Below are 22798 nucleotides of genomic sequence, written 5' to 3'. Positions count from 1 at the left end.
GCCCACCCTCTCCCTATATATATTGCTGTGATCCCCGAAAACGGCATTCTAAACATGCTCTTCCCCCGTGTAATGCGAGTAGGGAAGCTTGGTGAGATACCTCGCTCTGTTCTCAGAGAACCGGGGTTACGTAAGTAACCTAACGTTCTCTTTCAAACATAGCTCGGTATCTCACATATGGGAATGATATAGCCAACTCCCGAAACGCATGCTTTCCGAAGCCGCCGAACAGACCCGGCAAGAACAAAAGATAACCTTTCAATTCTTCAATGAGCCACATTAAGAACTGCATGAGCCATTGAAGGCGCAGTGACATCCAGACGGTAAAATCTGATAAATGTATGAGGGGAAGCCCAGCTTGCCGCTGCACAAATATCTCCTACCGAAATCCCCTTGAACAAAGCCCAAGAAGTAGCCATACCTCTTGTAGAATGAGCCTTTAAGCCCGCTGGGGAATTATAGCCCATAGACGTATAGGCCAATTCAATCGCCTCCACCATCCAGTGGGAAAGACGCTGTGAGGAGATCGGTTTACCCTTACATTGAGTGGCCCATGAAACGAATAACTGATCATTCTTCCTGAACGATCGTGTCCTGTCAACATAATAGCGTAATGCTCGTACAGGACACAAGGTGTGCAATTTCCGCTCGTTCTCCGAAGAAAAAGGAGGGGGGTAAAAGGCACGTAACTCCAAAGCAGAGCAGTTATAAGCTGAATCGCTGACTTTGGGAACGAAGGCCGGGTTAGGCAGCAGCGTAACCTTGCTGTCATCCGGACTAAAATTCAAACATGTTCGATGAACTGACAAGGCATGCAATTCACCCACTCGTTTAGCTGAGACTAAAGCAAGTAGTAAAATTGTTTTTAGAGATAGGAGCTTAATATCCACACTCTCCAGAGGTTCAAATGGAGCCAGAGTTAAAGCATTCAGAACCATGGACAAATCCCATGACGGGACCAGGCGTTTAGATACTGGTCTCAGACGCTTCACTCCCTTCATAAAACGGCATATTAGAGGGTGCCGTCCCACTGAAGCTCCATCGAAGCCTACATGACAAGCTGAAATAGCTGCCAGGTAAACTTAAATTGTAGAAAACGCTCTCCCATTGTTCATTAAATTTTGTAAAAAGCAAAGCACATCACTCACCGCGCACTGAAAAGGAATAACTCCTTTGCGCGTACACCATTCCTCGAACACACGCCATTTAAGGTCGTACAGTGAGCGCGTTGATGGAGCTCTCGCGCTCTGGATAGTGTTTATAACCTCCTGCGGAAGCCCGAGTGCGTTTAAATTTAACCCTTCACGGGCCAGACCCAAAGATTGACTCGTTCTGGGTAAGGGTGAAATATCTGCCCCCCCCGCCTGTGACAGCAGGTCCCGGTGCAGCGGGAGCGGCCAAGGCTCGCCCTGGAGGAGCTGGACAATCTCTGCCAGCCACAGCCTCCCCGACCAACGGGGCGCTATCAAAAGGAGAGATAATCCGTTTTCTCTTACTCTTTCTAGGGTGGGAGAAATCAGACTCAGCGGTGGGAAGGTGTATAGCAACACGTTCGGCTATGGGTGTGCCAGCGCATCCACACCCAAAGGCGCATTTTCGTCCCTGAGAGAGAAATACAGCGGACACTTTGTGTTTGCCTGCGAGGCGAAGAGATCTACGGCGGCCTTGCCGTACATCTCCCAGATCTGATCCATCACCTGCGGGTGAAGCACCCATTCTCCGTACAACGGGTTTCCCCTTGAAAGCAGATCCGCCCCCACATTCAGGACTCCTGGTACGTGCGTGGCGCGCAGCGAGCTTAAGTGCGCCGCGCCCCAGACAATCAATTTGCGCGCTAGATTGTGCAATTGCAACGAACGCGTTCCCCCTTGGCGATTGATATAGGCCACCACCGTCGTGTTGTCTGTCCTGACCAGAACATGAAACCCTTCCAAGAATGGGAGAAAATTTTTCAGGGCCAGAAAGACTGCCATCAACTCCAACATATTTATGTGAAGCTTGCGAAGCTGGGGCTTCCAGCGGCCGTTTACCGACCTGCCCTGGAAAACAGCTCCCCAGCCCAACAGGGATGCATCTGTTGTCACTACTTTTCTCAGCAACACGCTCCCCAAGGAAACCCCTGTCTGGAATAAACAGGGATCTCTCCACTGATGAAGAGCCATCACGCAATCCAAGTGTATTCCCACTCGGCGCGCAAGGTGCCGATGAGGACACAAACGCTTCGCTGCCACCCATCGCTGGAAGTCTCTCATTTTTAACAAGCCTAGCGGGACCACGGATAGTGCCCGCACTGCCAGTCCAGAGGATTTATATATTTTTTGGTACATGGAAGCGGTGAAGCGTTCCATTTTTCCCGGGAGGGAGGGACTGGCAGATGAGAGAGTGGTCCGCCTGTTTGGATGCAGGTGGTGGGCCACTGACTGCTCGACCGTGGGGGGGTTAGAAAGCCCTAGCCCTTCCATTTCACTCACATCGAGTGACGAGTAACCCTTGACGGGCACCCGGTGAGAAAAGGGCTTGTCCCACGATCGCTTCATCTCCGCTACACACGCTGGCAACGCGGGAAGAAGTTGTTTCGCCGGTGGAAGGCGAGCAGGGAGCCTTTTCCCGTCATAGATATCCCGTTTAACTCCTGGATCCCCAGGAGTTACGGGCCAGTCGATGCCAAGCTTGGTCGCTGCACGTTTCCAAACTTCCACTAGGTCGCAGTCTACGACCGTTGACGCCATGTCGCCGCTTAGCGCGCTCACTGGCCTGGACGCTTGCGCCGCAGACAGGATTGCATCATCTTCCTCATCATCCGGCTCATCACGGAGGAGGCGAGCTAACATCTCCTCATCCTCCTCCTCGTCTCCCTCCCCCTCATCGCCTTCCGCGAGTAGCTGATCGAAAAACGGCATAGGTGAATCTACGTCCATAATCTCCCCCCAAGAGGAAGGATTCTGCGTGGAAGAGGACGGGATCACCTTTGTAGAAGGAGGGACGGAAGAGAGAACCGGATCCTCTTTAGAAGAAGCGGCCACACGAAGCCTTCTCTCTAAGACCCTGGCCGGCATTACACGACAGTGCGCGCAACTCTCCGCATCCGCCAGTGCAGCTTGAGCGTGCTTGACACCCATGCATGCGATGCACATCACATGCGAATCCCTGCCTGAGATCATGAAACCGCATGCTGCCGGACACGAGCGCGAAGAGGCCTCTTTCTCCGCTGCGGTCTTGGACACCTTCGACATGGTGAGTAAATGAAGTTTAGCTCGCCTTAACGCGTTAGCTACAATAAGAAAATGACTCAGTAACGAGTAGAAATCCACAACAGATTTAGTCTGCACTGCGTTCGGCAACGTCGACCTTGACGGTACGTTTGTGAACTGAAGCAGGACAGGTGCTAAAGGAAAGTCTTCACGGGGAAGAGAACAAGAATGCCGTTTTCGGGGATCACAGCAATATATATAGGGAGAGGGTGGGCTCCTTGTATGAGCTGTGATTGGTCCATCCATCGGACAGACGTGGTGTAATTGGTGCTTCCATAGTCTATCACGCCTGGGGGCGTTCCCATATGTGAGATACCGAGCTATGTTTGAAAGAGAACCGCCATAGAACTCCATAGAACTACAGCACAAGCCTGTCAAATTTCCATCTTAAAACAAAAATATGTGAACAAGATGCACGTTTTGGGCACTTATGATCCATATACAGCACCTGCTGCAGTATTTCAATCACTGAAAACAGCGGGACATTTTTAAAACGCTTAAAGCCGCACTAGGTAACTTTTGCTCTCGGGCTCCCCCTACAGTTGTGAAACAGTATTGTCCTCTACTACTGTCGTAAACGGTCACTCTACATCAGGGGATGCATCGCACGTGCATTTGTTGACATGACAACTATGATAGCCCTGAACTCTGCAGGAGTTCACATGCAGGTGTTCTGCTTGCGTCGCGTGTGAAATGTCTTCATCCCAGGTACAGTGGCATATGTTTCAGCATGTCATATGAATACAATTTCATGGGTTTTATTTTTTTCAAACGCCAAATGATCGCGATGCTCACGTTTACAAGCCAGCGTCATTATAGTAGCCTAGTCTATTGGTTCCCGTTTTACAGAATCTATATGATACTTCAATTCAATGTTTGAGTGGTAGGTAATAACCATATATCGTCAATATTATAATATCAAGCTACCATAGATGAATCTGCAAATTCGAAAAATCGATTTGCATTAAAGCTTGAGGAAAGACAAATAAACCAATATCACAGACATGTTAGGTATCCTAAAATATGATTTTGTATTTATTACGTATTTACTTGCAAGAATGTAGCCCCTCCTCCTCCAGCTCACGTCAACGAGCAAACGCTGGCCCAATGTTGATCCTCGTCCTGCCTTTAATCCGATCACTTTCTCGTTTCCTCTTTTTGCTTTCCTCAGACAAAACCTTTGCTTTCTTATTTTTCTGTGCTGCTTCGGCCATGACTATAACATTCGGCAAACAAATGATTTGCGAGCGATTTTTTCACGCACGTCCGAATTTAAGGAAGTGGGGATGGTGGTGGAAGTGACGTATATGCCGTAAAGCAGTCTAATTTTGTAGTTCTTTTTGTTCTCGGGTTACTACCCGAAACCCGAAGTTTAAAAACGATACAGACCCCGTCAGGCTATGGCAGACGTGTCATTCAACCTATTGTAAGTCGATGTATCATCACAAGAGTTTTGAAAATATATTATGAAGGTTGAAAAGTTACCTAGTGCTGCTTTAACGTGAAAAACACTATAGGGTGAGTTGCACCAATAAGGATTAAATTAAGCAAAGTTTAAAGGATTTAAATCGAGTCGTTGCACCACTTTATTTTAAACACCGATTAATTACGCAGTAAAACGTTATAGAGCTGATCAAGCAGCAGACGGAGGTGAACTGACGACAGGCTAAAGAATCCTTAGTGCAACCCACCCTTAAAGTGCTGTAATGTACTAAAACAGTGATATTAAAAGATCAAATTCAGTTGACACCTTTTTGATGATGCATACTATATACAGGCGAGTAGATGAGGCAAGAATATGAACACAATGTGTTTTCTTTATAATGGGTTTCGATGGGGAAAACACTTAACAAGAAACCTTGTGTTGCACTAATATTCTGTGTTCGTCTGCTTTCCTGTACAAAGTATGCAACATCAATAAGGTGTATATTGAATTTGGTATTTTAATATCACTGTCTTACCGCATTAATACTGACTACAAACCTGGTAAAAATGACTAGCGGCAATGGAGGAGAGCCTTGTTTTGCCCTCCAGGTGGGCGTTCCTATAAGCGTGTGACGACACGTGAAAACTATGGATTGCATCCGTTGTGCATTGTCACGGTTCCGTAATGTTTTGAGGAGTATGTGTGGCTGTCGGTCACACGTGGATACTGTACTTCGGAATCACAGATTCTATGTCTTGGAAGTATGACCAAAATAAGAAGTTTCCCCGCAAAATGTCATCTGAACACTTAACATGCCAGCCCCTTTTGTTCTGGCCAACTGAGAAAAAAAGCTTTACAAATTATTATTATTATTGTTATACTTTGTTCTCAAATTGTTAATGTTAACAACATCAGCATTGCGTGACTGTGTATTTAGTGTTTATTAGCGTTACCTGTAGATTTCAATTTCCATACCGTCTAATCTTTTGCTTTTGACTAGGACTGAATCTACAGTTGTCACTGATGTAATATGGTCTAGGGCTGTGCGATATTGAAGAAAAATGCAATATGCAATATATAGTGTGTAAAATCTATTTCTTTCCCCAACTGATATCTTTCACTTAAAGCATAACCGACTGTGTTTACATGAATACTCATCAAGATAGACATTTTTACACAACTGTGTGTGTATTTGACAGTTCGAGTGTGTAACAAGACATGAAAAAAAGAACGGCTTGTGTGCACGTTTCGGTGTGTGTGTCAGCGCGAGACTGCAAGGAGTTGTTTTTTGCAAGTTATTGAGTTAATAACTCTTTTTAATGTCAAGTAAGTCACATAAGTAACAGTCGTGTGCCCAGTCTATTCTCTGCTATATGCGTCGACCTAAAACGTACACTTTTCACAATGTTGAAGTAGCCGATTAAAATCATTCAGATATTGCGTACCCTTGCGATATGCATATTGCGATATATTGCACAGCCCTAATTTGGTCCTTTCTAGATTACAATCCACCATCAAAATGATAAATGTAATTATTCCAGCTGCTGTGAAAAAAGGCTATAAATTATCCGCCACGAGCAGCATCCTCACATGCGATAGCCTACTAGCCAGACTCCTTCTTTATGTATACAGACGTAATGTAATGATGCAAAGACATGCTCGAATTTCCAGCGGATATCCACCAGTACCACTCAAATGATAACACATTATTACAAGCTTACCGTTGTGAATTGGGCTAAAGGAAGGAGATAGTTTTGAACACTGGCTGGTTATGTACTTTTGGTAGCCTAGAAATCTAGACGCACCCTAGCGGCAGCAAATCTAATTTGCAGCCAGGGTCGTCTAGCAACTCTCCGTTGGCTTGCGAGCTGGAAAAACCAAACTCTGGTCAGGCCAATCAAATCGTGTATAGAGTCGGTGGGCGGGCTTAACAGAGTTACTAGACGGCGGTTCTGCGTGCTACTTGTAAACAAAGCAGCTGGCGAACAGCGGTCTTTTGAATCGGCTTTGGCCGCGACTCTGGAAGACTTGGAGTTAAGCTTTTCTTTGAGAAAAGAACAAAGAACGGCACTGAAGTCATTCTTAAGAAAGGAAGATGTGTTCAGAGTTTTGCCGACCGGATACGGCGAAAGTTTAATCTACCAACTAGCTCCGCTTCACCTTCTTCGTTACTCTGGTTGGTTGTAGCGCTATCCTATTGCATGCAGAGGGAAGCATTTGAAAGACAAATGTTGGTCTGATGTTGGTCTAGCTTGTCAGGCTAAGATTTTGGATAATTTTTAGCCAAAAAAAGTTACGGACTGCAGCTTTAAGTGAACAAAATTGATATCAAATATATATGAATAAACATTCATTAATGATCAAAAATATATTTATAAATTAACATTACCTAGATTAATAAATGCTGTTAAAAATGTTCATTCATGATACTTAAAGGGATAGTTCACGCAAAAATTTAAATTAGCCCATGATTTACTCACCCTCAAGCCATCCTAGGTGTATATGACATTCTTCTTTCAGATGAATACAATCGGAGTTATATTAAAAATGTCCTGGCTCTTCCAAGCTTTATAATTAGCATTGACTTGATGGGTCGTTTTTGAAGTCCATAAAGTGCATCTATCCATCATAAAACTGCTCCACACAGTTCCGGGGGGTTAATAAAGGCCTTCTGAAGCAAAGTGGCGCGTTTGTGTAAGAAAAATAGCCACATTTAAAACTTTATAGACTAAAATAACTAGCTTCCGGTGGTCAGCTGTACGCAAGTGAGTAAATCATGGGGCAATTTTTATTTTTGGGTGAACGATCCCTTTAATGCATTAAATAAATTAACAGATTGAACTGTACAGTGTTACTATTTTTATTGTGTAATATTGTTTTTATTATATTGTTTGTATTATTTTGAATTGATAAATCAAAGTCGTAAGATTTATAATTAAAATGGTTATTTAACATTATATAGTTCAAACCAACTAACATGTTTTGGCATTTAATCTAAAATTAGCATGTCATGCACCACACTGCTAGTTAAACTAACAGTCTCACAGGAGGATATTAGCTTCATCACAGGATGATTGCTGTCAGTTTTGACACCTTTTGCCAAGTGTGAGTAAACAGTAAAGCAATTAGGAGCTCCTGCTGTTAATGGATATGTCAGACGTAGTGTCACCTCCAGATCTGACTCTCTGGAGATTCCTTCTGTCAAATTCAATGATGAAGACTTGCTCTGAAGCACAACAGCGTATATCACTCAGAAAGATTGCATTGCTGCAAAAGACTTTGACAAGACACGTTCGACATGTTAACAATGTGCCTGTTGAGCATATATCAGTGCTTGTCGTAAATCAGAGACAGGGGAGAGTTCAAAAATGGAGCACAGAAAGAACCTACAGCTTGTGAGTCAGAAACAAGAAACGTTCAGTACAATTATTCAGTACTTCAACTGAAGTTCTCCTTCTCTTGAGTTGCTCTCCAACCACAAAATAGTTCAAAGTGAGAAATGTATCTTAACCTTGACAAGCCATTGTTCTGTCCTGCCAGAACTCTCTCTTCTCTGGTATCCATCATTCCCCACACATTAGCACATTCTCTCTATGTGGCAACCAGGCCGAGGAGATTTGTGGCCCTCATTTCCTTAAGATCCACCATAAAACTGCCGGCTTTGTCTGCAAGGGCCACATGAACTGAGAAAGCATGAAATATGACCCCCAGTCGCCTTGGTATCAGTGTGAAGAGCCTGACAGAGGGGGGTTTCTCTGTCTGGCTGCCATCACAAGTGTTTTTTGAGGTTCTGTAGTTTGCATGATATGCCGTGACAATAATGTCAGAAAGGGATTTGAACATAGAAGCCAGACAGAATTTTGCACATATGCAAATATCCAGGTGGTCCAAAAACAATCATGGTGGCTGCATGTAAATGGAAGCGTAAATGAATATACAGACCGTGTGTTTGCATATTAAACATAGTCCGGTAAAAGCCACCTTATCTTCAGCGACCAAACAGGAATGCCAACTATGGGATTCTGTGCATTCAAAGCTATAATTTAAAATGGCAGCATTAACATATAAAGTAGGTTCTCACAGAGCCAGATAAATTGAAACGGTAGCATCGTTTTAGCCATTTTGCGGTCGTTTTATTCAGCCGAGTGCTCACAAACTGGATGTGTATCATTTTTGATTATCAGGTGGAGTCCAAGCATGAAATAACCTGAATTTGAACATCAGTAAAGCATTTACACACTATAACAACACAGGCCTCCCAAGCACACAATCATTTGCACCATCTCATTATTATGTCTCAATCAAAATTATAATGCCTTTAGTGGCACAAAACCACTTTAAAACACTCATGGGAGGCATGTGCTATTCCTAATGAATCTGAATAAGGAGTCTAATAGCTGACTGCTGTAGCCCATTAAATTCAGGCTTTTCATGAGATGACAGTTTAATCAGTGTAAAAATATTCATGCTGCTAATATTGAAATGAACAAAAGTTTTGTCTTTGAAAGTGATAGTTCACCCAGAAATGAAAATCCTGTCATTATTTAGTCGTCATGCTGTTCCAAACCTATGACTTTCTTTCTTCTGTGGAACACAATATAGTCAATCTCCAAAAATGACAAAAAGCACCATAAAAGTTTCATAAAATTAGTCCATAAAATTAGTATGCTATGTATCTGAAGCCATTTGATTGAGGAATTTAAGTGCTAAATAGAGGAAAATAGTGCTTTTACTGAAAATAGTGCTAAAACAGGTCACTAGCCCAGCTCAAAGATGCTCTTACACTGTGACTATTTATTACCATGTTCCTGCCAAAAGAGTGAGAGCTTTTCAGGCTGTATTCATCCCCTTTGTCTCAGCATAAATAGACTGCAGCCAGCAGCACACGTGGCCCTCACTGTGCAAACTCCCAGAGCCGTAAACTACATTACCACAGGGAAGGAATCAGATACACAGATGCCCCAGAGACCACTCAGTTTACAAAGCACCTCTAAGCCTTCCAGCCTATGAGTTATTACTGACAGAACCTGAAGAACGCAGGTGAAAATCAGTTTGCACCTTTTCCACGAGTAATAAAATTTAAAGCCGCAGTGTGTAATTTCTGCTACAAGCATTAACGAAAAGATAATAATTATTGTTCAGACAGATTTCGCAAACACTCCTTCCATCTGCCATAATATAGTGCAACCGTTTGGTTCTGGAAGTAAAAATCCCATTTGTATTCTCCATAGGGTAATTGATTATTAATTAAAATAAGCCTTTAAAGGGTCATGAAACCCCAAAACACACTTTTTGACATCTGAACAGCTACAGGCTGCACATCGCTGAAAACACTAAAAGCACTCACACATTTTGTCAAAAAAGGGGAAATTGGTTATTTTTGCATTTTCTGAGCCATTTCGTTCTTCCGGGTTGAAAAGCAAAGTTGAAACTATGTCACGGAATGTGAGGTAGAAGCGTGCCTTCAGAGTGTGTGAGTTTTATGCTGCATTCACACCAAACGCGAAGAGCGTCAAAATTGCGTCTAGTTAGTCGCTTGGACATTTTGAATCCATTCGCACGTCCACAGCAAATTGGACGCGTGTATAAATCGAGCATTTGAAGCGAAATAGACACACGTTCAAGGCGCTCCAGAGGAAATATGTCATAAAACACCACTCTGCCTCTTTTCATTTTCATTAAAAATATATATTAAACATTAATAGCCACACAAATGTGGTCCAGGCAATGCACTACCTACATTACCTTCACTGCATGTATATTTAAATATCCTACAAAAATAAAGTTATGAAACTTTTTGCCCTCAGTCAAAACGATTTGGCAGACAACAAATTATAGATTCATGAGACCAAAGATCGCCCGTTAGATCTACACAAGACGAATTCTATCTCATGTTTAACCACTATAGAGACATCCGAGCCAGCAGCAAACGTAAGAAAGGCTGGCCGAGGAAAGGCTGCTCTCGCTGGGGTTCATGAGCGACGTGCGCCCGGTGATCGCCTGGATCTCACAACTCCAAAAACGCAAGATAATTTTTAAATAGGCGCTCTCTTTATAAATAAACTAAAGATTTGAGCTTTAAACAACTACATTCTCACTTAAAAAAGTCTTAAAACTACATTTTGTGACAGTAGTATTTTTAAATTATGCAGGGTTTCTCATCACGTCACTTTAACACGTGACAGCAGCAAGCAGGCTCCTGATTGGTTAACGCGGCACGAATTGACGGCAAAGTAAAACAAATTCAACTCGAGCCTCAGACGCGAATTCGCTTCAAACAAGTGAATGCACAAAAAGCACCACTTGCGCGTATTGCGCAAGACGCTCAATTTGCGTCAAATTCGCGTCATTCGCGCGAACTGTACGCAAACTGTTCCATTGACTTAACATTGAAATCACTCCCTCCTGACGCTCTATTCGCGTTTGGTGTGAACATAGCATAACACTCACCACGTGGATTATATAGAGTTTATGGACAAATTTCATATACTCTAGTACTCTAAACATGGACCAGTACCGTGTATGCGCACATATTTACTCACGCCGTCTTCAAATGAAAGATATGTGCAAATAAAGACATCGGGCCTCATTCATGAAACTTTCGTAAATATACAAGCAAATTTGAGTAATTTGAGCATAAAAGGGACCTTTACGAAACTCCCCTCCAAATTCACAAACGCTTCGTATACCACAGATTCAGTAGTTAAAAATTTTTGTATATTAATGAATTCCAAACATTCATAAATAGGGCGTGTACACACTCATTCATAATTAGCATAATCCCCACCCCTGAGGTACAACTACAAATGACATGTCAAGGAACACTGTGGAATCTTCTGGACTTCTTTCTCAGGTTTGGCTTCAGTATTTTGCATAAATGCTAAAGAGCCTAATTGGCCATATGCCCAGCAATAAATATTCAATTATCGTGTGTCCAGCAAAGCTTTTTTAGCCAGCTAAAAATTGTCTGATGCTCTTCTAAAAACGGCCAGGTGGTGGCGCTTTAAAGCACTTTGCATGCACAGAGTTTTTCTAGCTGAGATACTTTGGTTGCTATGATACAGAATATCCATGGTGTTAATGTGTTACTAGTATCTCATTTTAAAGAATATAACTGAATATAAAAATGCAGTAAACAGCAATATTAACTTCTCCATTGTTGTTCAGTTGGTGTACAAGTAGGATGATTAGTTGGTATAGTATTTGTTTCATGAATGAGGCCCAATGATACAGCCGTATGTATGATCATGAACTCTGGATTATTCTGTCGAAGAAGAATGGGCAAAAAAGTAACTATGCCTTTTTATTCTTTCTGTTTTAAACTGACGCATGTGATTTGTTCAGAGACTGTAGTGCTCGCTTAAAATACTGAAAATAATATTAGACATTTAAAGGTCATCTATTATGCAAAATCTACTTTTATAACGTGTTTGGATATAAATGTGTGTTGACAGTGTGTGAACACAACCACCCTACAATGATAAAAATCCACCCACTAATCCCCATTAAACCAAAGCAGTCTCATTTTTAGAGACATTTTGCAAGTCTGAGGTGTGAACGACAGGGGGGTTTCATGAAATTTAAAAAGAAAGACCTACTGTGAGCTACAAGGTTGTTAATCGATGGTATATGCTTTTGTTGAAGCCATCAGTCTGCATTATTATTATTATTATTATTATTATTATTATTATTTTTAATTATCAACAGTAGAATTTCTGGTTAAAAAAAACTACATTACCCATGAATCTGCAAAAATCTCCACCAATCAGAGAATCGAAACGAGAAAATCATGCCAAAAGAACTCTTAAGCACCCGCCAATATCTTTAAAACATTTTATTTTTAATATTCATGAATTTTTTATTTGATTATGTCATTCACAATGCTTTATGAGATTGTAGTTCTTTCCCTCATCAAAGCCATTCAGTACACAGTCTTGTACCTTTTTGTCTTTTTGTCCAATTTATTGTAATATATTGTAATATTGTGATTCACCTCCATAGTTGGTCAGTTTGTTTCAAGGCTCATAACTTTTTAACAAACAAGGCTTACAACACTTTAAAAATAACGGTAACACTTTATTTTAGGGTTCAGTTCTCGCTATTAACTAGGTGCTTATTAGCATGCATATTACTAGGATACTGTTTATTAGTACTTATAAACCACATATTAATGCCTTATTCTGCATGACCATATTCTACATCCCTTAATCCTACTCAATACTTAAACGCTACAAAAACTACCTTACTAATTATTAATAAGCAGTAACTTAGGAGTTTATTGAGGCAAAAGTCGTAGTTAATAGTGAATATGTGTTCCCCGTAATAAAGTGTTACCAAAATAACTATGGGAAGAATACCCCACATTCAAGCCATTGGCTGAGCCAATGCTGCTGTTGCGCTGATCGAAATGTATAAATAATCAAAGCAATTTTTTTATTGTATTAAAAAAAACAAACAAACAAAAAACATTAGTTTTCCCGTATTGAAAGTAACACTACTTGAAGACAAAATAGTTTTAGTAGATGTTGTTTCATATAGCAAATGGTGACTGGTTTGCCAGTTGCACACATAGCTAAAACACCTGAGCAAACCTTGTTCTTGTGAAACACAACCACCTGTCATAGTGACAGTCCTTAAGCGTGAAGCTGTCAGTACTTAGCAAACAGGGAGGAAGAGATGACAGATCCTGTATGTAATTTAAGCCCTCAGCTTTAAACTGCCTCTCTGATCTTTGATTTACTTCAGTCCTAAGGTGGAAAGCCTATGTAACACAAGAAATGAAAAGTGACTGTAAATATTGAAAACCTCAGAACTATGAAGCTTTCATGTCTCTTAAGAAGCTCTGTCGTTCTAATTTGTCAAACAATGTCTAGAGATTAACACTCAAAAATCCATTAGACCTTGAGTGTTAAAAGCTCCAAATCTGATAAGAACCGACAATGTCAGTTTTAATTAAAAGACACTTGACTGACAAATGTGTCACTTTAGGGCTTTCCTCCTCTGTCTAAGATTTAACAGTCATGATAATTTATTATATGGTATTCCTTGTTGAACACACCTTTAAACATTCCTCCGACTTTCTGAAACTGAACAGCAAATGTTATTCTTGCTAAATATCATTTTCTGTTATATGATGTATTTAAATGTGTGTATATTTGTATTTGGTAAGTAGCTGTCGATTACATGGAATAATGACTTATCACTGTTGAGATGTTTTGCAATACTGACCTACTGATTGTACATCATATCTTATTTTAGATATGCAAAGCAGGAAATGTGACCGCATTTCAGCATTTTAGGAAAATTACAAAGTCTTGACTACCACGGAATATAAATATTTAAATATGGATGTTTTTACATGTATAATGGCTAATATGAGCCAGTTAAGTTAAACAGGTTAAAATATGGGCCAAATATCAGTGGTTCCTGTCCTTGCTGGTGAGGAACAAAATCATTAATGCCCTAAGCTAAGGAGATTTATGTCAAGCAGCTGTTTAGCTGACGGCTGCTGAGCTGGAGAGCTGAGTGAGAGGGAGAGGAGGACAGAGAACACCTGGGCTTGGAGCTCAGAGGCAGCAAGAATCACTTTCATCTGCTCAGGCAGCAGTGGAGAGAGAGAGAGATAGAGAGATAGAGAGATAGAGAGAGAGAGAGAGAGAGAGAGAGAGAGGGAGAGAGAGAGAGAGAGAGAGAGAGAGAGAGAGAGAGAGAGGGAGAGAGAGTTGTCTGCACTCACTTCATACTCTCTCTAACAGTTACTACAGGCTGTCAGCAGCTTTCACACATTCTCATTCAGACGCTGTCTGCTTTACTCTAGAAAAAAAAAAACTCCCAGGAAAGTGAGACCTGTGCACATTGAGAAAACAATTGTACTCATTATACAACCGTTAGTTCCAGTTCTTGAATTGGATTGGTCAAGCAGCATTACAACAGTCCTGATCGCTGTGAGTTTTCACTATTTGTATCATTACACTGGTCTGTGTTTGCACATTACAGACAGGCTGTGGAATTTGTTACACCAGTAGGTGTTCTTATGAATGAGACATTGAATCATTCACTCAACTGATTCGTTCATACGCACTTATTCATTCAGAATCTAAACAAGTGACTGTCGTTATGAGTGAGTCATTGCATCATTCACTCAACCGATTCGTTCATACACACTTATTCATTCAGAATCTAAACAAGTGACTGTCGTTATGAATGAGACATTGAATCATTCATTCAACCTATTCGTTCATACACACTTATTCATTCAGAATCTAAACAAGTGACTGTCGTTATGAATGAGACATTGAATCATTCATTCAACCGATTCGTTCATACACACTTATTCATTCAGAATCTAAACAAGTGACTGTCGTTATGAGTGAGACATTAGGCTTGTTCGACTTCACCCAGCGATGCGCAGTGCCGCAGACCGATCGGCGGCTGACTTGAAGCAGTGCATGCCGGTTAGAAATTTTGTCCGACTTGAGGCAGCGCCGACGCCACGTGACAGTGACGTATGTCAACAAAGTGCCGCGAGAGTGATTCGAGAGCAGCCGGCGAATACAGCCGGTGCAGTTTCTCCAGAGCGGCTGTTCGAGGCTGCAGGGGCTCTGATGACGACACAGCCGTTCCACGATTGGCCAGATTCACCGCATGACAGCGATCACGTGTGTTTCGTGTTCATTCTAAAACCTTCAGCTCCACTAATGCGCACAAATCTGTTTTTTATAACAGTAAAACCTCCTTTCATGTAGTCGCGATGTTATATTGTCATGTTTATCAAAATAGAACTGATTAAAAACATAGACCCCACTTCATTGATAGTGTAGGCTTATATGTTGAACTTTATTCTTGTACAAACACACCCTGTATTAAGCAGTACATGAAGTATTACATGACAATAATGTCTCTGAAACATCTGTGTATTGCCAAATATTGCATTTATTTAACTTCAGCTGATAAAGTATTGAAAACAGAGCGCGAGCGTCACTGCGGGAAGCAGAAAGTGTCCGACTTCACGTCTCTGTTTGCAGCTCCTCCCCGCCTGCACGCGGCTACTCTCGCCGATCAGTTGCATCCAGCCGTAGCCGATGTCGAACACACCTTTCGAATCATTCATTCAACCGATTCGTTCATACACACTTATTCATTCAGAATCTAAACAAGTGACTGTCATTATGAGTGAGTCATTGCATCATTCACTCAACTGATTCGTTCATACACACTTATTCAGGATCTAAACAAGTGACTGTCGTTATGAATGAGACATTGAATCATTCATTCAACCGATTCGTTCATACACACTTATTCATTTAGAATCTAAACAAGTGACTGTCATTATGAGTGAGTCATTGCATCATTCACTCAACTGATTCGTTCATACACACTTATGCATTCAGAATCTAAACAAGTGACTGTCGTTATGAGTGAGTCATTGCATCATTCACTCAACTGATTCGTTCATACACACTTATTCATTCAGAATCTAAACAAGTGACTGTCGTTATGAGTGAGTCATTGCATCATTCACTCAACTGATTCGTTCATACACACTTATTCATTCAGAATCTAAACAAGTAACTGTCGTTATGAGTGAGTCATTGCATCATTCACTCAACTGATTCGTTCATACACACTTATTCATTCAGAATCTAAACAAGTGACTGTCGTTATGAGTGAGTCATTGCATCATTCGTTCATACACATTGATTCATTCAGAAATGAAACATAGCTACTGTGTTTTGCTCTAACAAGCTGAGAATTATCCTTCTTTTACTTAATTTGGAGTTAGTTGGTCGAAAAAAGAGTAATATTAATCTATAGTAAATATATAATACTAAAGTAAATATCTGAAATCAATACTTTTTATATTTTCATTTAATAATTTACAGTGTACTTTGTGTTTTATTACTCTGGCATTTAATGAACAAAAACCGGGTATCATTCACTGTTTGTTGTTGCAAATACTGTTATTTAGTAGTGCTGACCTATTGAACTCAAAGACTGCGAATTAACGGCTAGTACACATACAGCACTCAGTTTGATTAATCGCTTTTTGCGGTTTTCAACTCTTGAACCAGTGCATCACAAGCATATCCATTCTGCCAATATTTCTCTGAGGACAAAACTTGTCACTCTTCAGGAAAGACAGGAGAGAAGAGCTGTGCACATATCTAAACTTCAGATAAGTATCAGAAACTGTCAGAAATGAAAGAGGGAGCCCTGACATACGGTCTGTTTTGAGTTTGTGTTAATGGGCGAGTCACACGAGAGCGTCATCAGGCATGACAGAAGAATGTCATGGTGAGCAGTGAGGTAAACGCATTTATTCGCTGGGTCTGCGTTTCATCTTCATGAGGGCTCGGACAGCGCTGTATGAAAACATCTCAGCTCATCTGTTACTGCTTCTCACTGCTTTCATCGCTGGAGATGGATCTCACCATTAGATGCCACATAACACATATTGCCGAGTCCTGTATACCTCATTAGAGATCAAGGGGTAACTGCATGTGCTCAAACACAGACTTCCTCCCTCAAAAGAACCATCACCAGCATGTGATATATGGCCTTAAATGAGCCGCTGTCTGTTAAAAGTGAAAGCAACTGTGTTTAGTGCTCTGTGGTTTTGTGCATGAGGGATTTGGCCTACTAAAAAAAAAATTCAACTGGACTTAGGTGATTGAAATCTCTTCTAGAACATCCGTAGTGATACTTTAACTACAAAAGTCACAATGAAATGGACAATTGTTAATTGGATTTTGACGTGGGCATTACACTCGAAAATGAATGTGAGCTTGCAGTCGATTTTAAAGTACTGGGTTTAAGTGAAACTAAACAATTGGAGAACTCTGTCATTTTCACCAGGAGATCGAGAAATTACATTTTGATTAAAAATTTAAAATTTGGAGAGAAAAAAAAATCAAACTTAAAAAATTTAAAGATATATGCATGCATGAATCGTTCACAATAACATCTACTGTTTAACATGCATTAACTAAATAGATTTTCATTTCATGCCAACTTTAAATAGATTTCCTCTGGCGCACTTCTGTAAATAATTCCCAAAAATGTATTTGTCTGTTTTCTGTCCAAAAATGAAAATGAAGTACTAGTTTGTCCGTAAGTGACCTTGTGCTGTCATCAAACGTGTTTTTTAATATAGTTTATGGTTGAATATAGCCCTTGCATTTACGTTTCGACAATTTTGTGTTGTTGCACTTTTATTTAGTTCATTTTTTGATTAGATGAAATCAAAGGCTTGTGAGTTTTTATAAACCACCTGTGTGTGCATTCAACAAGTATCTAATTAGCTCAACAAAGATTGTTAGGAGGTAAATGCACCATTTTCTTTCTTCTGCAGAAAATATCAGGCCTTGAGAGAGAAAGATAAAGGAAAAACCTTACACGAGTGTGCTAAATTCTATCTCTTCTCATTTGACTGCAGGAGCCTCATGCGCTACTCAACAAGCCCCTCATTTCCTGGTGCTTTAAGACCGGAGTTGTGTCCCTCCTGTTTGATTGATTATAAGAGTGACCTGAGGGTGAGGGTGAACTACTCTGGCTCATTGTGAGGCCCATGACACAGGAAAGGCAAGTGTAAAACATGAGGGTCTTACCCCAATTACCGTACAGAAGTGACCTGCCCATTGGCGTTTTGAGCTTTGCATGATTCATTTGCAACAAACTGTAAGTGCCTTAGTACTACGAGACACACAACATGAAATCAAATAATTAACAATAAACTACTTTTTTATTTTACTCTACAGCACAATTGCAGAAGAAACCATGGCATATCATGTAACAACATGCTATAAAACATATCACATATAAAGCTACCCAGATCAAAAGAGTCCAGATGTTCAGTGTCAAATTCATAAGACGACACTGGCAAGATTACACATAAGCGTCACTCTTCTTGGATTTGTTTACAGAGCGTTGGGTCAAACTAGCATGTACCGAAAGAGTGCAGATGGTCTTGTTATTTGAGAGGCGATAGGTTAAATGAATTGTATCAGCACTCGCTGTCAGTCAGTCCACTATAGCACAACACTCCCCTGTCCGGGAATGTATTGTCTCCGTTTGGTCTTGCGAGAGGTCTAAAAGCTTCTTGTGTACACGTACACTGAGCAAACTCATCGATAATCCTTAAAACGTCACAAATGATGTGGTGCATGTCCACATAAATCACTCACCTTCAGCCTTTGGCTATTGTCTTACTGATAATACTGAATTATATATTCAGGTTGGCACATTTAAAGGGATAATTCACTCAAAATTTACTCAAGATATTTTGAAGAATGTTTCAACTGTTTTTATCCATGCAATAAAAGTCAATGGGGTCCAAAACAACACTGAACCCCATGGACAAAACAGCACAATTATGAAAGGTCTGTAATGACAGAAGGGTGACTAAAATATGACAGAATGTTAATTTTTATGTGAAACATAATTCTACGAGAGGGTCTTTAGTTCCTTAAGCCCACATAATATCTGTCAATCTGTGTTGCTCTCTCTAATGTTACTGTCCGCACTGAAAGCAGTGGAGACATGTGGTGGAATTCTCCAAAGTAAACTGCGTTCATAGTGACGAGACATACATGCACAGGCATACACACATTTATGAACACTATTTAACAAACAGACCACACATCCTGTTGATATAAGACACTAAGCCTGAAGAGACATATAGAAATATAAGTAGGCTTCCTGCTTAAGTGACATTTACAGTCACATATGAAGCAATTAACAACAGCACATCTTAATAAAGCTGTACGTACCCTTGGCACAGGCCTTGTCTCAACTTCAATCGCTTGTTCCTTTTCTGATATCCTACACCATGTCTGAGGTCTGCTCTATCCGACAGGCACAGACTACACCAAGCACAGAGGAGGAGAAAAAAATACAGCATGAATTAGCATTCCTAAAGCAATCATGTGACTTCAATGCACCAATAAGCCTCTACGGATTCACTATGATCCACCTCTCGCTCCTCCTTCCCCTTCTCTCTTGTTTCGCTCTCTCACAGAAACCCTTTGACAGGGTTGTGATGCATTTGGACTGTTGATGCGCCTATTTTTGCTAGCAAACTTCTATTGAAAATCAGACCCCCAGTTTACATATTCAATTCAATATGTGCGAAAAATAGAAGAGCAGTATAATAGTATAAAAAAAGGTTTGTAAATACTGTAATATGTGAATGAAAATGCAAAAATGATGCCACAAAGAGAGTGTAAATGCATGGAGCAGCGTAGATGCTGTGAGAAAGCAGATCAGCCTCCCGTTGTTATCCAAGGAAGGGAGAATTGTAGTCTAAAAACAGTGTGCTAATGTCCTTTCTGCATGTGTGCACTATCCTCCATCTTATTAAAGTCTCTGCGTCTCATTACAGCCGGTGGGGGGTGGAAGCCTACAGCACACCTCTGTTGCTTGACCCTGACTTTTACGAGCCCACCTCAACAAAGAGCGTTAAACGGCAATCATGGCTGAATGCTGAACACCTAAAGTACACGATTGCGCATGTCTCGCTCGAGGGAGACTCAAGCATTCGGGTTTTCGGCTGTGGCGTGAGGCAATAAAGTGGCTGGATGTTGAACAGGATGCTGAGATACTAAAAGCCGTTAAGTGATGGGAGGTGTAATAGCCTGGGACACACAGGTGCATAAGTAGCATTGACATAATTAAACAGGTCAGAGGACAGCAGGAGAATGAAGGGGGTGATTGTGCTATTTTCTGCTCTGATAATAAGTTCCTTATGCTTCTGTTATGTCTGCATGTGTGTGAGAGAAAGAGAAGATCATTATCCCGTAACGAGCCTGTACAGTGTTTTATGTTTAAGAAAGAGTGAGAGCTATTTAAACTAGGGAAATATATATATACATATATATATATATATATATATATATATATATATATACATATATATATATATATATATATATATATATATATATATATATATATATATATATATATATATATATATATATATATATATATATATATATATGTATGTATACACTATAAAAAAAAGGTTCTATATGGCACCAAAAATGGTTCTTGGCTCGTAATCATAGGGGAACCTTTTTAAGTGCTATATAGCACCAAAAGTAGTTCCTCTATGATTACGACGAAGAACCATTTTTGGTGCCATATAGAACCTTTTTTTTTTTTTCGAGTGTATGTAGTTTTAACTCAATAACATGTTGTTTGCGGGATTAAATTATAAGTTTTTATTTGTCATTGTTGCCAAAATAAATTATTGAAATATTATCTGGAAAAGTTTACAACAAACTAATTCAGTTGTTGTTAAAATATATATATTTTTTTAAAAGAATATAATTTGTTGTTTGAGTTAAATGATTTGGTGTTGCTTTATCCCATCAAATGCACTAAGATAAATTAATACATTATTGAAATATAATCTTGAAAATATTAACGTATTTTTCAAATGGACAGTGGTGGCCAAAATTATTAGAACACTTGGCATCTGGGAGTCGTCTAATTGGGCCTAGATTTATTGTCCAAGAGAACGTTCTTCTAACTATTGCCAGAACTACCTGCGACGGAAGGGATCTGCTGGAACATTGAAAATGATGGACTGGCCCCCTCAAAGTCTGGACCTCAACCCCATCGAGCACATTTGGGGCAAGTTGGAAAATAAACTATAGACAGATCTATTGTACATGCAAAGGAAAGCCTTTGGCTTCAGTTGCAGAAAGGCATTGGATAACATAGTGTTCTCAGAGGAAATAGATTGACACTATGCCAGAGAGATGGTCTGCTTTATTTGCTGCAAAAGGTGGACATACCAAATATTACAGTTAAAAGTGAATAAAAACAGTAAAACTCACTTCATCTGATATATATTTCATTAATATTATGAAATGAAATCAGGTTTTGGAGGCAAAAAAGGTCAATATTTTCAGATCTGTCAGGTGTTCTAATAGTTATGGCCACCACTGCATTTTTTATTTTGATCCTGTAAAGCCTGACATGAAAAAAAACACCCTCATTTTATTCAGAAGCCCAAACTGAGCAAAATTACGCAGTTTGGTGCAGTTGTTGATATTTATACAGCCAAAAAATAAAGTGAAATACTGATAGTTTGTAATGTTAAATATGCATAAACTGCATATAAATATGTGTTGTCTTTTATATATTCCAATAATATGTAACACTCAAACACTCAATCAAATTAAAGAGCCGCAGCATGAACACCTGGTGTGTGACTGATTAGCATTAGGCTTGTCATAACATTTTATTCTAGATGTCATTGATGCAATTTAAGAAAATGGGACTTGAATACATCATATAAGAATTAAACCCACTTTATATGGCTGATATACTGTATATTAAAACAAACGGCGCTGACGTCAGTGCTGCCACCACACTGGTGCATTCCTTTCTAAAAGACTGATTATGTCATGCGCAGGCACTGATAGATGATTAGTTATTTTTTATAGGAATTCACCAAACCAGCCAAGACGTTGCAAGATTTCCTCAGATAATGTTCTATTTTAATTGTAAAGGAAAACAAAATGAAGGGAGCATAAAATTGAGAAACTGTTGAGTCCACACCTCTGTGTATCCGGATAATGGGCACATCCCATTTTAATTTCCAGAACAGGAAAGACTGACACTAGATTAGCAACCAAGGATCCATCACTCTTTTTAAAGCTGTTGTCAGGGACGAAAAAGACCTCACCCCCACTGCGCTGTTCCTTATCAGCCGTAAACGCCCCAGTGTCACTGTAATTGCCCCCATATATATGAGATGCCCACCCCTTTCCCATCCATCTCCCTTGTGTTGTGCTGTAAATCACTCGCATCCTCTCAATGGGGGCAGACTGCTGCCTGTTCATACACACATAGCGCACATATGGAAGCCACCACATATGAAACATAAAAAAAATCATGCTTTAAGTCATATTTATGACATTAAAAAGTGACATGACATTCTAAATTGAAATGATGAAACCTGGTTTCACAGACAGGGTTTAGATTAAGCCAGGATTAGGCCTTAGTTCCATTAGGGCATTTAGGTAGCTTTTATAAACATGGCTTAGAAAAAAAACATTACTGGTGTGCATCTTGAGGCAAAATAATATGACATTAACATATTTTAACATAC

At 40.2% G+C, this 22798-nt stretch overlaps 1 protein-coding gene across 2 annotated transcripts in view; it reads right to left on the bottom strand.

Moving 5' to 3' along the window:
- Nucleotides 1-19551, bottom strand: part of phc2a (polyhomeotic homolog 2a) — a 51137-nt gene extending 31586 nt beyond the window's left edge. Inside the window, exon 1 of one of the 2 annotated variants that reach the window (XM_079803557.1) lies at nucleotides 19446-19551. The gene's annotated coding sequence lies outside the window, so the exon portion shown is untranslated. The remainder of the gene's footprint in view (nucleotides 1-19445) is intronic. The other variant, XM_079803558.1, reaches the window with a different exon arrangement.
- Nucleotides 19552-22798: the final 3247 nt, after the last annotated feature.

The sequence above is a fragment of the Gobio gobio genome (genome assembly GCF_949357685.1).
Source record: "Gobio gobio genome assembly, chromosome: 21".
Classification (NCBI taxonomy): Eukaryota; Metazoa; Chordata; class Actinopteri; order Cypriniformes; family Gobionidae; genus Gobio; species Gobio gobio.
This window is presented reverse-complemented; position numbering and strand designations above follow the sequence as displayed.